Source organism: Ranitomeya imitator, chromosome 2, assembly GCF_032444005.1.
Source record: "Ranitomeya imitator isolate aRanImi1 chromosome 2, aRanImi1.pri, whole genome shotgun sequence".
Classification (NCBI taxonomy): domain Eukaryota; kingdom Metazoa; phylum Chordata; class Amphibia; order Anura; family Dendrobatidae; genus Ranitomeya; species Ranitomeya imitator.
The window spans coordinates 275,241,543-275,257,090 of NC_091283.1; the positions used below are offsets into that span (position 1 = coordinate 275,241,543).

General features: G+C 46.3%; 1 pseudogene; it reads left to right on the forward strand.

Annotated features, from left to right (window-relative positions):
* Nucleotides 1-281: 281 nt before the first annotated feature.
* Nucleotides 282-15,548, forward strand: part of LOC138666401 (zinc finger protein 585A-like) — an 81,241-nt pseudogene continuing 65,974 nt past the window's right edge.

The following is a 15,548-nucleotide window of genomic DNA, read 5'->3' on the forward strand; positions in this document are numbered from 1 at the left end:
GAAGTGCTGAGGTCCTCTATAGACCCAGATGGTAGATACGTGTTTTTAAAAATTTCCTGTGATACACGTCAATTGGTCTTGGCTAATGTCTATTTTCCGAATCAAGGTCAGCAGAGCTTCAGTGCGGAGTGTGGGAGGCGCTTCGGGAATTCGCTGGCTCCTCTCCTGTGATACTGGGGGGCGATTTCAACATTCCCATGAATCCGGCGGTAGACGTCTCTTCGGGCAAGACTTCATACTCGCTTTCTTCTATTGCTCGGATTAGGAAACAAATGCGAGACATGAGACTAGTTGACATTTGGAGGGTACTTCACCCGGGTACAAAGGACTACAGCTTTTTCTCACAAGTGCATAACACTTACAGCAGAATTGACTACTTTTTTATCTCACACAACCTGCTGGACCTCCCAGTGGAGGCAGAGGTGGGTTCGATATTGTGGTCGGACCATGCCCCGATATTTCTTTCAATTCTGTTCCATTCTAATACAAAATCGGGCTTCTCGTGGCGCCTGAATGAGAACTTGCTCCAGGATGCCCAATGCAAAACCGATGTGGAAAAGACGATATCCAATTTTGTAGCGGACCATGTGGGGGACACCACATCTTCTCCTATGAAATGGGAGACCCTGAAAAGCGTGATACGGGGAGTTCTTATTTCACATGGCGCGCGCTTGAAGAGGGAGAGGGTGGCAGAAATAATTAAACTCTCAGACCAAATTCATAAATTAGAAACCCAACACAAAAGAGATCTCAATGAGGTTACATTCGCACACTTGTCCACAATCAGGCAAAAGTTGCTCACCTTACTGGACCAAAAGTCACGCTACCACAGGGAAAGGCTCCGAAATCGCTTTTACCATCATGGAAACAAAAGCGGCAAGATCTTGGCTAGATACATTAACCCACGAGGCCCAAATACATTTATTCCCTTCATTAAAAATGGGAAAGGGGAAAAGTTATATAGTACCAGAGACATCACCTCGAGCTTCAGTGATTACTACAAAGACTTATACAACATAGATGGCCACTACAAAGATCTATCCACATCCGCTCTCCATAACAAAATTAATACGTATTTACAGCAAAATAATATACCCCTTCTACCGGAGGACGAGATTCTGGGCCTAGAGGGGGAGTTTACACTGGAGGAGGTTTTGGAGACTATCAAAGGCCTGAAACAAGGGAAAAGTCCAGGTCCAGACGGGTACTCAGCCGGTTTTTATAAATCATTCTCCTCATTATTGAGCCCGATTTTTCTTGAAGTGTGTAATTCGGTCTCCTCGGGTGGTTCCTTTCCCCCTCAGGCTTTGGCCGCTCATATCACGGTCATACCAAAACCAGATAAAGACCCCTCGTTATGTAATAACTATCGTCCAATATCTCTTATAAATTTAGACATTAAAATCTACGCGAAGATGATTGCAAATAGATTGAGCCCTCTCCTTCCAAACGTGATAAACCAAGACCAGGTTGGTTTTGTCCCAGGTAGGGAGGCGCGTGATAACACCATTAGGACCATCTCTTTGATAGACAGGGCGGGACGGGAGGGGGGTGATCCCATGTGTATCCTGTCGATCGATGCTGAGAAGGCCTTCGACAGGGTACACTGAGAGTTTTTGTTCCGGGCCCTGGCGGGGATTGGCCTGGGAGAAAATATGATGCATAGAATAAAGGCCTTATATACCTCCCCTAACGCCCAGGTGAAGGTGAATGGCAACCTTTCAGACACGTTCGAGATACGGAATGGTACGAGGCAGGGGTGCCCGCTCTCCCCTCTCCTATATATCCTGTCAATGGAATATCTGGCCACCGCCATACGCAATAACCCCTCCATAAGAGGAGTTAAATTAAGATCAGAGGAACACAAGTTGGCGCTTTTTGCCGATGATATCCTCTTATATGTTACCTCCCCCATAACTAGCATACCCAATATCATTTTTGAAATTCGGTCACCTAAGCAATTTTAAAATTAATTCCCACAAATCCATGGCCTTAAACATATCCCTACCACCACCTGAGGTAAGTGGGCTGCGAGCCTCTTTCCCGTTTGGTTGGCGCTTCGATTCACTTCCATATCTGGGGATCAGAATAACAGCCAAAACATCTGGTTTGTACGATGCAAACTTTAAAAAGGCGTTGCAAAAAGCGGAGCTGGACTTAGAGAAGTGGCATAAACTTCAACTGTCTTGGTTTGGTAGAGTTAATGTAATTAAAATGGACTTATTGCCTCGCCTTTTATATTATTTCCAGACAATCCCGTTATATCTTCCCGCGTCCTTCTTCTCGCGACTCAAGAAAGCGGTCATCCGATTGGTCTGGTCTCATGCTAGATCAAGAATATCACATTTTGTATTAAGCAGGTCCAAGAGGAGGGGGGGAATTGGCCTACCAGACTTCCTAGTATATAGTCGTGCCTCATTAGGTACTTGCATTTTAGACTTATACCACAGCAGTAACAACAAGAAATGGGTGGGCCTGGAGGGTGATCTCGTTGGCGGGGATCCTCAGACGATACTATGGAACACGGGAGGGGGGGGGGGTTGAGGTCGAACCTTCCATTCATGACTAGGAACATGCTTCTACTTGTACGACAGAGTGGCAGAAATACTATAACCTCTACAGTCCCGGGTCCACTAACCCCAATTTACGACAATCCTCACTTCCCCGCAGGTCTCCGTAGGGAAAATTTCCTGAGTAAAAACAGAGCCTCAAGACCCATTATATTTGACTTCATAAATTAGACAGGTATTAAGTCCCTACACAAAATATACCAGGGGGGGGACCTCCTGAGGGCTCTTGGTTCTTTTACGAACAGCTAAAGAGCTTCATAGGCACATCATTTAAACTTAATAAGTCCATGGGGGTGTTAACCCCTTTCGAGAAAATTTGTCTCGCTGAGGAGCCCCCGTCTCGTAAGGTGTCCCTCCTATATAATCTTTTCCAGGAGAGCCAGACCCCAACACATGACTTCCCAACGTTTTTCTCAAGATGGGAGAGTGACTTGGGGATTTCATTGTCCCAGGAGGAAAGAGATAAGATTTTTCTGTTCACCTTTAGGACTTCGCTGTCGGCTGTGTCACAGGAGAGGAGTTACAAGGTTCTGTCGAGGTGGTATAGATGCCCCTGCCAGGTTCATGCTATGTTCCCGGTGATCCCGGATATTTGTTGGAGATGCACATCAGAAAAAGGGACTTATGTCCATATCTGGTGGGAATGTCCACCCATAAAGAAATTCTGGATGTTAGTTTTTGATCTCCATAACAAATTATCCTTTCGCAAAATACAACCCACAGTGGAACTAGCCCTCTTGTCTCTGTGTGACATGTCGATATCTGGTTTTAAGAGGAGTCTTCTCAGACATTTTCTCACGGCTGCCAGGAATTTGATTCCTAGATACTGGAAGCAAGATCGTTACCCCTCAGGCTCCGATTTTGTTGCGGAGCTTAACAACATTTACAGAATGGAACAATTGATAAGTGAATCCATGGGGGATTCGACGAAATTTTTTAACACTTGGGCTTCATGGATTGTATTCAGGGAGACCCCAGAGTTGGACGTATGGTTGTCCAGGTCCTAATTCATATCTGGAGCCGATATGGGATCGTTCGCGTAATGGTTGTTGCCCCTGTCCTCTGGCCTGCCGTCATGGCTTAAAGCCAATATTGGTGACTCAATGATCTTCTCTCCACTACATGAGGCCTGGGGTCAGCCCGGAAGGAGTGCCGCATTCCTCATACCTAGTGTACCCTCTTACCTTCGCCTGCTTTCCTTTCCCCTCCCTCCCTCCCTCCCCCTCCTTTCCTCCACCCCCCCCCCCTTTTTTTTTTCTCTTTCTCTTTCTTTCTTTTTCTTTTCTTTCTTTCCTTCTCTTTCCGTTTCTTTAATTCTTTCTACTTCTGCTTACTTATATCTAACGGCATTCTATACTAATATAAATGATTAAATATAGCTAGTAATGCTTGATTGCCTTTGATGCTGTTTATATGTTTCAACTATGAAAAATATCATTGTTAACTTGAAAGTGTTATCGTTGGCAGTGGCCAACTACATATTATATTTGCTGAGACTTTCTCTTTTTGTATGATCTACGGGTTGTACCCCGTTGAGGTTAACAATTGTCTCAGCACTGTACCATTGTTTGTATTGTTTATTTGCTTCAATAAACCTGATTTATACAAAAATGGCTCTGCCCTGTGATGCTGCTCTTCATTCTGCCCCAGGGATATTAGACCACCCAAAAGGGGAGGGAAATGGTGATGTCAGCAGTTACTGCCCCAATTTTCCAGCAAAGAGTAAAGCTGGTAAGTCTTACTATAGCTGCTTGAGGTCTAAAACGGAAAATGCTCCCCCTAGTGTTCAATATATATATTTGTAAGAAAATATATAATATTTTTCATATAGAAATGTTTGCAAACATTGCATTAATACATTTTATTTACTATTTTAAGCTTAATTTCACAAAAAAACAAACTACAAAAAAACTGGTGGCACCTTCCCTTTAAGGGGGGTACTCCTATTTCCTAGATCCTATCCCAAAATATAGTATGCGTATTAATAATGGCAAATACCTCCAATTAGAAATATGGTATAGTTTTCCTGATTCTCTATGTCACTTAACCCATATCCAGGGCATTGCAGTAGCTTAGACATCTATGGGTATGACCACTAGCAACTAACAGTTACTATATGAGTGGTAGTAACCATGGACACCTAAGCTAATGCAATGCCTTGCACATGGGGTGAGCAACATAGCGAGCCAGAAGAATTATACTACATTTTAATTGGACATATTATTACACCTACTACATATTGGTATAGATGATCAGAGCTGGGAATACCCCTTTAAGAATCTTACATGTTTTTATGGTGTATATTTTTATCTGTTGCTATCGATTGTAACATAATAAAGTTTACTTTTAATCCTCCCTTTATTGCTTCTATATTTTCTACATTTGTGTATTATGTTTGTCGATTGTACTTCAGAGGTTTAGTACCATTGGATATGTGAACAGGTGGCTCACCACTGTCTTAGGTCATAGTGTCATTATACTTTTGAGTTTTATAGAATTATGTATACAGAAATTATGTAAAATATAAGGCATTGATATTGAAAAATAATAAAATCAGTTTCATTCTTGGCAGATGACTGTGGTGTCAAACCGAATACCTATGAAAAGCATGCCATTATTCCAGCTCTACCTCCAGCCCTTCAGAGTAAAAACCAGTCATCGGAGCCTTTTCAATCAGTCACCTATTTGGATTCATCACAGACTGTTAAGCAAAATGAAAGCGGAAAAAGTGATGTTGAACATCAAATAATTCCCACAGAGAAGAAACCATTTACCTGTTCAGAATGTGGGAAATATTTTAAGCAGAAATCTAAATTGCTTATACATGAGAGAATTCACACAGGAGAAAAGCCATTTTCATGTTCAGAATGTGGGAAATGTTATAACTATAAGTCACACTTGCATACACATTACAGAAGTCACACAGGGGAGAAGCCCTATTCATGTTCAGAATGTGGGAAATGTTTTATCCATAAGTCAAACTTGCTTCACCATTTCAGAAATCACACAGGGGAGAAGCCGTATTCATGTTCAGAATGTGGGAAATGTTTTTTAAGGAAGTCAGATCTTCTTCAACATCAAAGAATTCACACAGGAGAAAAACCCTTTTCATGTTCAGAATGTGGGAAATGTTTTAACCAGAAGTCAAACTTGCTTACACATTACAGAAATCACACAGGGGAGAGGCCGTATTCATGTTCAGAATGTGGGAAATGTTTTATGCAGAGATCAGATCTTGTTAAACATCAAAGAATTCACACAGGAGAGAAGCCATATTCATGTCCAGAATGTGGGAAATGTTTCAACCAGAAATCAAATTTGCTTATGCATCAGCTTTTTCCCTGTGGGAATTTGATATTTTCATGTTCAGAATGTGGGAAATCTTTTAACAAGAAATCACATTTCCATATACATCAAAGAACTCACACAGGGGTGAATCCACATTTATGTCAAGAATGCGGGAAAAGTTTTAACTACAAATCAGATCTTCTTAGACACCAAAGATGTCACACAGGGGAGAAACCATATCCATGTCCAGAATGTGGGAAATGTTTTAACCAGAAATCACAGACATACATCAGAGAAATCACACAGGGCTGAAGCCACATTTATGTCAGGAATGCGGGAAATGTTTTAACTATAAATCAGATATTCTTATCCACCAAAGAATTCACACAGGGGAGAAACCATATCCATGTCCAGAATGTGGGAAATGTTTTAACCAGAAATCACAGTTAGACATACATCAGAGAAATCACACAGGGCTGAAGCCACATTTATGTCAGGAATGCGGGAAAAGTTTTAACAACAAATCACATCTTCTTAAACATCATAGAATACACACAGGAGAGAAGCCATATTCATGTCCAGAATGTGGGAAATGTTTTACTCAGAAACCAGATCTTCTTAGACATCAAAGAATTCACACAGGAGAGAAGCCATATTCATGTCCAGAATGTGGGAAATGTTTTAGTTCGCGTTCAGATCTTGTTAAACATCAAAGAACTCATATAGGGTAGAAAGTATTTTTCATGTGGAAATGTTATTCTTGAGAATCATATCTCCTTCATCATCTAAAAACTCATGTAGAGTGGGAAGGAAATAATCCATAAGGGAAATCAATCAGGCAGTAGAGTTAAATTTAGTTGACAAAAGGGTGAACCTGGATATGGCAATATTGTAAGCACAAAGGGGCTTTTGCTGGAGGTAGGTATCAATCCTGGCACCTTAGCTCCTGGATTATCTACTTAAGGTACCTTCACACATAACGATATTGTTAACGATATCGTTGCTATTTGTGACGTAGCAACGATATCGTTAATGAAATCGTTATGTGTGACAGCGACCAACGATCAGGCCCCTGCTGGGAGATCGTTGGTCGCTGAATAAAGTCCAGAACTTTATTTTGTCGCTGGACTCCCTGGAGACATCGCTGGATCGGCGTGTGTGACACCGATCCAGCGATGTCTTCACTGGTAACCAGGGTAAACATCGGGTAACTAAGCGCAGGGCCGCGCTTAGTAACCCGATGTTTACCCTGGTTACCATGCTAAAAGTAAAAAAAAACAAACAGTACATACGTACCTACAGCCGTCTGTCCTCCAGCGCTGCGCTCTGCACTCCTCCTGTACTGGCTGTGAGCCGGAAAGCAGAGCGGTGACGTCACCGCTCTGCTTTCCGGCTCCCAGACAGTACAGGAGGAGAGCAGAGAAGCAGAGCGCAGCGCTGGAGGACAGACGGCTGTAGGTAAGTATGTACTGTTTTTTTTTTTTTACTTTTAGCATGGTAACCAGGGTAAACATCGGGTTACTAAGCGCGGCCCTGCGCTTAGTTACCCGATGTTTACCCTGGTTACCGGCATCGTTGGTCGCTGGAGAGCGGTCTGTGTGACATACATGTGGCCGCAGAAGCTGTGTTCCCGCAAACCGCTATATAGATATGGCGCAGTGATCAGCTAGATCAGCGATCTGTCATTATACAGTTGATGTCCCATCTGGGGACAATGTAAAAGAGTAAAAAAAAGTTAAATTGTAAAAATAAATTTTTTTTAAATCATAAAATTAAGAACAAAAAAAAGAAAAAATCTTAATCCAATAAATACATTTATTTATGTTTAAAATAAAATAAAATGTACACATAATTGGTATCGCCTCTTCTGGAACTACCTGACTGCTCGACTAGTCCCTATAAAACTGTCCCACTGTCCCCTTCAGTGAACACCGTAAAAACAAAAAAAATCAAGGCAATAACTATGCTTTATCATCATATTGCTGAAGAAAAGGTGGAAAAATATGCGATAAAGAAAAGCAATCTACATAAAAATTGTACAGCTGAAAACGTCATCTTGTCTAGCAAAAAGCAAGGGTCTGTCAGCAGAAAAATAAAAGTTATAGTTCTCATAATAAAGCGATCCTTTTTTGTATAAAACAGATTTTATTGTGTAAAACATAAAAAAATATAAAAGAGGTATCGCTGTAATCGTACTGACCCGAAGAATAAAACTGCCTTATCAATAATAATACATGCCGAACGGCATAAAAAAAAATATATATATATATATATATTCAATGATTACCCTAAATGTACCGTTACACTAAGCGACGCTCCAGCGATATAGACAACGATCCGACCTAAACTAGATCGCTGGAGCGTCGCTGTTTAGGTCGCTGTAGAGACGTCAAACAGAACGATGCAGGAGCGATCCAGTGACGTAACGGCGACTCACTTATCGTTCACGCTTCATGTAAAAACGTTGCTGGCGTCGTTGCTTTTGATGTCAAACACGACGATACACGCCGATCTAGTGACCAAATAAAGTTCTGGACTTCTAGCTCTGACCAACGATATAATAGTGGGATCCAGATCGCTGCTGCGTGTCAAACACAACGAGATCGCTATCCAGGACGCTGCAACGTCACAGATTGTTGTCGTTCTCGTTGCAAAGTTGCTGAGTGTGACGGTACCTTAAGGCGTCACTTCAGACAAGAAGGGTCAACAAGTATTTTTAGATACAAAAAAACATGTTTTATTTTATTACAAAAAATAATGCACCACTAGATTAAAATTCAGAGAACAGAACACACTCACTAAGCAGGCAAGAAAAGGGAGTCCAAAGTTAATTTAGTACATAGTCGCCATCTAAAGTGACTAATTAATTAGCCACAAGGAGGACATAAATATGTGTCCTATCAGTTTTGCCCCTTTAGGGTATGTGCCCACGTTCAGGATTGCATCAGGATTTGGTCAGGATTTTCCATCAGTTTTTGTAAGCCAAAACCAGGAGTGGGTGATAAATACAGAAGTGGTGCATATGTTTCTATTATACTTTTCCTCTAATTGTTCCACTCCTGGTTTTGGCTTACAAATACTGATGAAAAAGCCTGACCAAATCCTGATGCAATCTTGAACGTGGACACATACCCTTACACCACGAGGGGTCAAAATCGTATGATCCCGTATGAGGAATTCGATTACTACTCAATATTGACAAAGAGAAAACATGATAGTGTCTGACACTGAAAAAAGACTGAATAAAGTGCTTAATCCTATAGTCTCCTAACAGGAATAAAATTAGAGATAAAGTGGCAACATAAGAGAAATACTTACAATAACATCTAGTAGGTTAGGATTCCCCAGGCCTGCCGCCGCTACGCGCATTTCGCAACTTCTTTGTCAGAAGACGTGGCCTTACCTAGATCCGGCGTGAGTATAAATTTCAGCTGACGAACAATAAGGAGCATCGCAGAGTAAAAGTGCCGGGTCGTGACCGGCGTATGCGTGAAAACAGGACTGTCTTAAAAGTGGGTACTTCTTCCTGCGCTACTGGAGCCATCTTCCTGGGGCCGCGCGTGCGCAAATGGAGTGCTCTGCTGCACGGGGCTTCAGGAAAATGGCCGCGGGATGCCGCGCGTGCGCACAAGAGATCGCGGCGGCCATTTTCCCAAAGCCGAGTTTGCCGCCCCCACCGATGAAAGGGATGACAGCGCAGATCGCGCGCTGTGTCTTCACGTGGGCGCAGGGAATTCGGACCTTGGACATGCGCACACCACTACGCCACCAACGGAAAGCTGGGGAAGAAAAGAGCGCTGTGAACACGCCCACCTGACCAGACCAGCCTGATTGACAGGCGAAAACGGCGACTTTGGTAATGTATTTCTCAGCATACATGGGGAATCAGGGTACACTACATACACTATAGTAACGCACAGCGCAGGCCCTATTTAACAGTATTTATAGCTCAATCTGAAAAAACGGGGTGACAGGTTCCCTTTAAATCAAGTGGCCCCCTGACCCTCCTCCCATAAACCAGTTCAAAAGCGGAGAATCCTGTAGACGCCTGGGGTACCTCTCTGTAGGCAAACAACAGATGGGGATGTACCGCTCCCAGTCTCTCCCTTCAGTCTCCACCAGCATTTTGAGCAATTGCTTTAACGTTCTGATAAAACGCTCGCAGAGACGGTTGGTTTTGGTTTGGGGATGATAGGCCACAAAATCCTGTACTTGTATTCTTTCACAGAGGCTTTCCATCAGATCGGACATGAACTGGGTTCCCTGATCGGTTAACATTAGTGTTGAGCGATACCTTCCGATATCGGAAAGTATCGGTATCGGATAGGATCGGCCGATATTCAAAAAATATCGGATATCGCCGATACCGATACCCGATCCCAATGCAAGTCAATGGGACCAAAATATCGGAATTAAAATAAACCCTTTCTTGCCTTGTAGGTTCATTCTACATGAAGGAAAACAACTAAGAATAATGCCGGATGTATTTGGGGAGGTGGCGGAGACATTAAAGTCATAGAGGTTTATCTCAATCAAATAGAATAGCATGTTTTTTGGTTTTTTTTAAGACGTTCGGAGTGACAAAGATATTGACTATGTAAATTTTTTTTTAAATTTTGTCAGATATTGATGTTTCACTATTCCACGCCCTTCCCCTTCTTTTTTTTCTTTTTTTTTTTTTTCTTTTCCCACACTTTCATCTTCATCATCATCAGCATCTTTGACATCAACTTCTTCTTCACCTTATTCATCTTCTTCTTCATCCTTTACCTTTTTTTTTTTTTTTTTTTATTACATTCTTCATATTCATTTTATTCAACTATTATTATTCTTCCTATTCTACATACTCTTTTTATTCCACTGTTATTATTCTTCCTATTCTACTTCTTCATCATATTCTCATTTGTGACAGGCATTCCCGTAGTTGTTATCTATAAAAGTTGGAAGATTACACCTTCCGTTCTGCCAGTCACAAAAGTTACATTTGTCCGCGTTCAGTTTGGCCTGCAGCATCAGGCTTTATCCAGGGGCACCACGAGGAGGAACGGACTCACCCCCATACACTGCTTAGTCTTCTTCTGCATATAATTTAGATAATATCTTTTGCTCTGATATTAAGTCTTATGCTTAATGTTCTTCTGCTCTTTGTTCTGCAGCCTCTTGTTCTTCTGCTTCTCGGTCTTCCATGTCGTCGTCTCCAGGGTCGTCGTCTCCAGTGTCGTCATCTCCGCCGTCGTCGTCTCAGCCGTCGTCGTCTCCGCCGTCGTCGTCTCCGCCGTCGTCGTCTCCGCCGTCGTCGTCGTCGTCATCGGGGTGGTCTTCCGGGTCGTCGTCGTCGTCATCGGGGTGGTCTTCCGGGTCGTCGACTTTAGGGTCTTCAACTTGGAAATGTAGCAGAAGGTACAAGAAGGCTGAGAAAATGCCAAGAACCAGCTGATGGAACTGGAACTCGGATGGGTACCCGAAGGTTCAAGAGCCTATGGAACTACCGAGGACCAGCTGACGTTACTGGAACCCGGTTACTAAGCAGGAGGTACCCATGCTAAAAAGCACTACCAAGGACCGCCTGATGTTGGCGGAACTCGGATACCCAGAAGGAGGCACCTAAGCCAAAGGCTCTGCCCGGAACCAGCTGACGGTACTGGAACCAGGATGGGGAGCAGAAGGTACAAGAGCAAAAGACACTGCCGAGAACCAGCTGACGGTACTGGAACCCGGATGGGTAGCCGAAGGTCCAAGAGCCAATGGAACTACCGAGGACCAGCTGACGTTACTGGAACCCGGTTACTAAGCAGGAGGTACCCGTGCCTGAAAGCACTACCAAGGACCACCTGACGTTGGTGGAACTTGGATAACCAGAAGGAGGCACCTAAGCCAAAGGCTCTGCCCGGAACCAGCTGATGGTACTGGAACCAGGATGGGGAGCAGAAGGTACAAGAGCAAAAGACACTGCCGAGAACCAGCTGATGGTGCTGGAACCAGGTGGTGGACCCGAAGGTCCACAGGAGAGGAGAGAACAGCTAGGCCGCGAGGCAGCCGCAGTTACAGAACCCCAACTGTCCTACAGGGGGAGCTTGGCCTACTGACACTACAGAACCAGCCTTGACTACCAGTTCACGCAGCCCACATAGGAAGCTCCTAAACTGGAGGCACCCTGGAGTTGGCTAACCCAACAGCACCACGACGGGGCAAGCATAGGCGTCTCAGTGAACTTGACACAACCCGGAAACAGCTGACGGTGCTGAAACCAGGCTTGGCACGAGGGAGTACCTGTGACAAGAACACTGCCGAGAACCAGCTGGCGGTGCTGGAACCCAGATGCGTTGCCCCAGTGTGCAAGAGCCAATGGCACCGAGGACCAGCTGGCGGTGCTGGAACCCGGTTACTAAGCTGTAGGTGCCCGCGCTTAAAAGCACTACCAAGGACCGCCTGACATTGGCGGAACTCGGATACCCAGGAGGAGGCACCTAAGCCAAAGGCTCGGCCTGGAACCAGCTGACGGTGCTGGAACCAGGTGGTGGACCCGAAGGTCCACAGGAGAGGAGAGAACAGCTAGGCCGCGAGGCAGCCACAGTTACCGAACCCCAACAGTCCTACAGGGGGAGCTGGGCCTACTGGCACTACAGAACCAGCCTTGACTACCAGTTCACGCAGCTCACATAGGAAGCTCCAAAACTGGAGGCACCCTGGAGTTGGCTAACCCGACCGCAACACGACGGGGCAAGCATAGGCGTCTCAGTGAACTTGACACAACCCGGAAACAGCTGACGGTGCTGAAACCAGGCTTGGCACGAGGGAGTACCTGTGACAAGAACACTGCCGAGAACCAGCTGGCGGTGCTGGAACCCAGATGCGTTGCCCCAGTGTGCAAGAGCCAATGGCACCGAGGACCAGCTGGCGGTGCTGGAACCCGGTTACTAAGCTGTAGGTGCCCGCGCTTAAAAGCACTACCAAGGACCGCCTGACGTTGGCGGAACTCGGATACCCAGGAGGAGGCACCTAAGCCAAAGGCTCGGCCTGGAACCAGCTGACGGTGCTGGAACCAGGTGGTGGACCCGAAGGTCCACAGGAGAGGAGAGAACAGCTAGGCCGCGAGGCAGCCGCAGTTACCGAACCCCAACAGTCCTACAGGGGGAGCTGGGCCTACTGGCACTACAGAACCAGCCTTGACTACCAGTTCACGCAGCCCACATAGGAAGCTCCTAAACTGGAGGCACCCTGGAGTTGGCTAACCCGACCGCAACACGACGGGGCAAGCATAGGCGTCTCAGTGAACTTGACACAACCCGGAAACAGCTGACGGTGCTGAAACCAGGCTTGGCACGAGGGAGTACCTGTGACAAGAACACTGCTGAGAACCAGCTGGCGGTGCTGGAACCCAGATGCGTTGCCCCAGTGTGCAAGAGCCAATGGCACCGAGGACCAGCTGGCGGTGCTGGAACCCGGTTACTAAGCTGTAGGTGCCCGCGCTTAAAAGCACTACCAAGGACCGCCTGGCATTGGCGGAACTCGGATACCCAGGAGGAGGCACCTAAGCCAAAGGCTCGGCCTGGAACCAGCTGACGGTGCTGGAACCAGGTGATGGACCTGAAGGTCCACAGGAGAGGAGAGAACAGCTAGGCCGCGAGGCAGCCGCAGTTACCGAACCCCAACAGTCCTACAGGGGGAGCTGGGCCTACTGGCACTACAGAACCAGCCTTGACTACCAGTTCACGCAGCCCACATAGGAAGCTCCTAAACTGGAGGCACCCTGGAGTTGGCTAACCCGACCGCAACACGACGGGGCAAGCATAGGCGTCTCAGCGAGTTTGACACAACCCGGAAACAGCTGACGGTGCAGAAACCAGGTTTGGCACGAGGGAGTACCTGTGACAAAAACACTGCCGAGAACCAGCTGGCGGTGCTGGAACCCGGATGCTTTGCCTATCAAACATTGTCTTCCTACAGCCCCAACTAGCGGTGTTGGAGCAAAGGGTAAGCAGGGGGAGCAGAGTGTAGGCCGAAGCCTGCACTGGAGTCAGCTTGTGTCTGCGTTGCGTTTGCAGGACACTTTGCCGGCTACACAGTGGGGGAACAGCAGGCGGTGCTGAACCCCACTAACACATTGGCTGGTGTTTTTCTCTGTGCAGCTAGCACTTCCAGGCTAAAACTGGCGGTGTTATGAGCCCAGGGTCAGCAGGAGGAGGAGAGGAGCAGAGTGTAGGCCGAAGCCTAGTTGAACCAATTTCAAAGGAAACCTTTAACCCCCCCTCAGGTGTTCCAAGGTACAAGAGCAACACCTTGAACAGCATTAATGCTGCACAAGTCTAAGGTTGCTCTCTTCATTTTGCTCCTTGCACACGCTGAATAAAACACGTACACTATTTAGCCCATTATACTGGCAAACAGTAGTGGAGGCGTGACTTTTCTTTTTAAGGAGATGCAGCACAGGTGTCAAAATTTACACCTAGGTGCTGGGCGAAGATTCCTGAGCGTAGTTATTTGCTGTACAGGAGTCTGCGCTCTTGTTATCCCTTGGCCATGCGCTGTGAGCGATGCCTGTCTTCTCACCTCATTTCATGTTGGCCGGTGCGGTTAGCGATGGCCATGAAACCCAGACCCGCAGTGTCTTTTAATAAAGTCACACTGCAGAGCTGGGATTCGTGACCTTGCGCAGTAAATTTTGTCGCCTTTTCCTCATGTCCTTACACCTGCATCAGACTGGGCGGCCTCATCTGATCCCTTCTCGCATGCCGCGGCCATGAGGCCGCACATTCTGAAGAAGGCGGAAGGAGATGAGTAAAGACAGGCGAAGATATCCACTGCTCGTGCCCATCAATCACACCCTCGCAGTCAAAATAAGCAAGACAACGAGGAGCGTGGTTTCAGGCAGGGCGGACGCACAGCCGCAGCCAGCCAACCAAAGATGTCAGAAGACGGGCAGCGCTAACATGGGGGGGCTGCGTGTCATTAAAAAGGAAAGTAACACCTCAGGGACATTGTAATGGTCTGTAATGAGACACATTTTTTCCGTGTTTAATTAAACGTGGGCAAGTAGACAAAGTCAGCCACCTTGTACAAATGCAGCAGTACTGCTGTACAAGGTGGCTGTTATACATAGAAACACCTTGGGGTGGGTGGCAGGGTCCCTTTAATTTCAGTTCATGTGCCTGCGTGGCATTTGCAGGTCACGTTGCCGGCTACACAGCAGGGGAACAGCTGGCGGTGCTGAACCCCACTAACACATTGGCTGGTGTTTTTCTCTGTGCTGCTAGCACGTCCGGGCAAAAACTGGCGGTGTTAGAGCCCAGGGTCAGCAGGAGGAGGAGAGGAGCAGAGTGTAGGCCGAAGCCTGCACTGGTGGCAGCTTTTGTTCTGTTGTGCCTGCGTGGCGTTTGCAGGTCACGTTGCCGGCTACACAGCTGGGGAACAGCTGGCGGTGCTGAACCCCACTAACACATTGGCTGGTGTTTTTCTCTGTGCAGCTAGCACGTCCGGGCAAAAACTGGCGGTGTTAGAGCCCAGGGTCAGCAGGAGGAGGAGAGGAGCAGAGTGTAGGCCGAAGCCTGCACTGGTGGCAGCTTTTGTTCTGTTGTGCCTGCGTGGCGTTTGCAGGTCACGTTGCCGGCTACACAGCTGGGGAACAGCTGGCGGTGCTGAACCCCACTAACACATTGGCTGGTGTTTTTCTCTGTGCAGCTAGCACGTCCG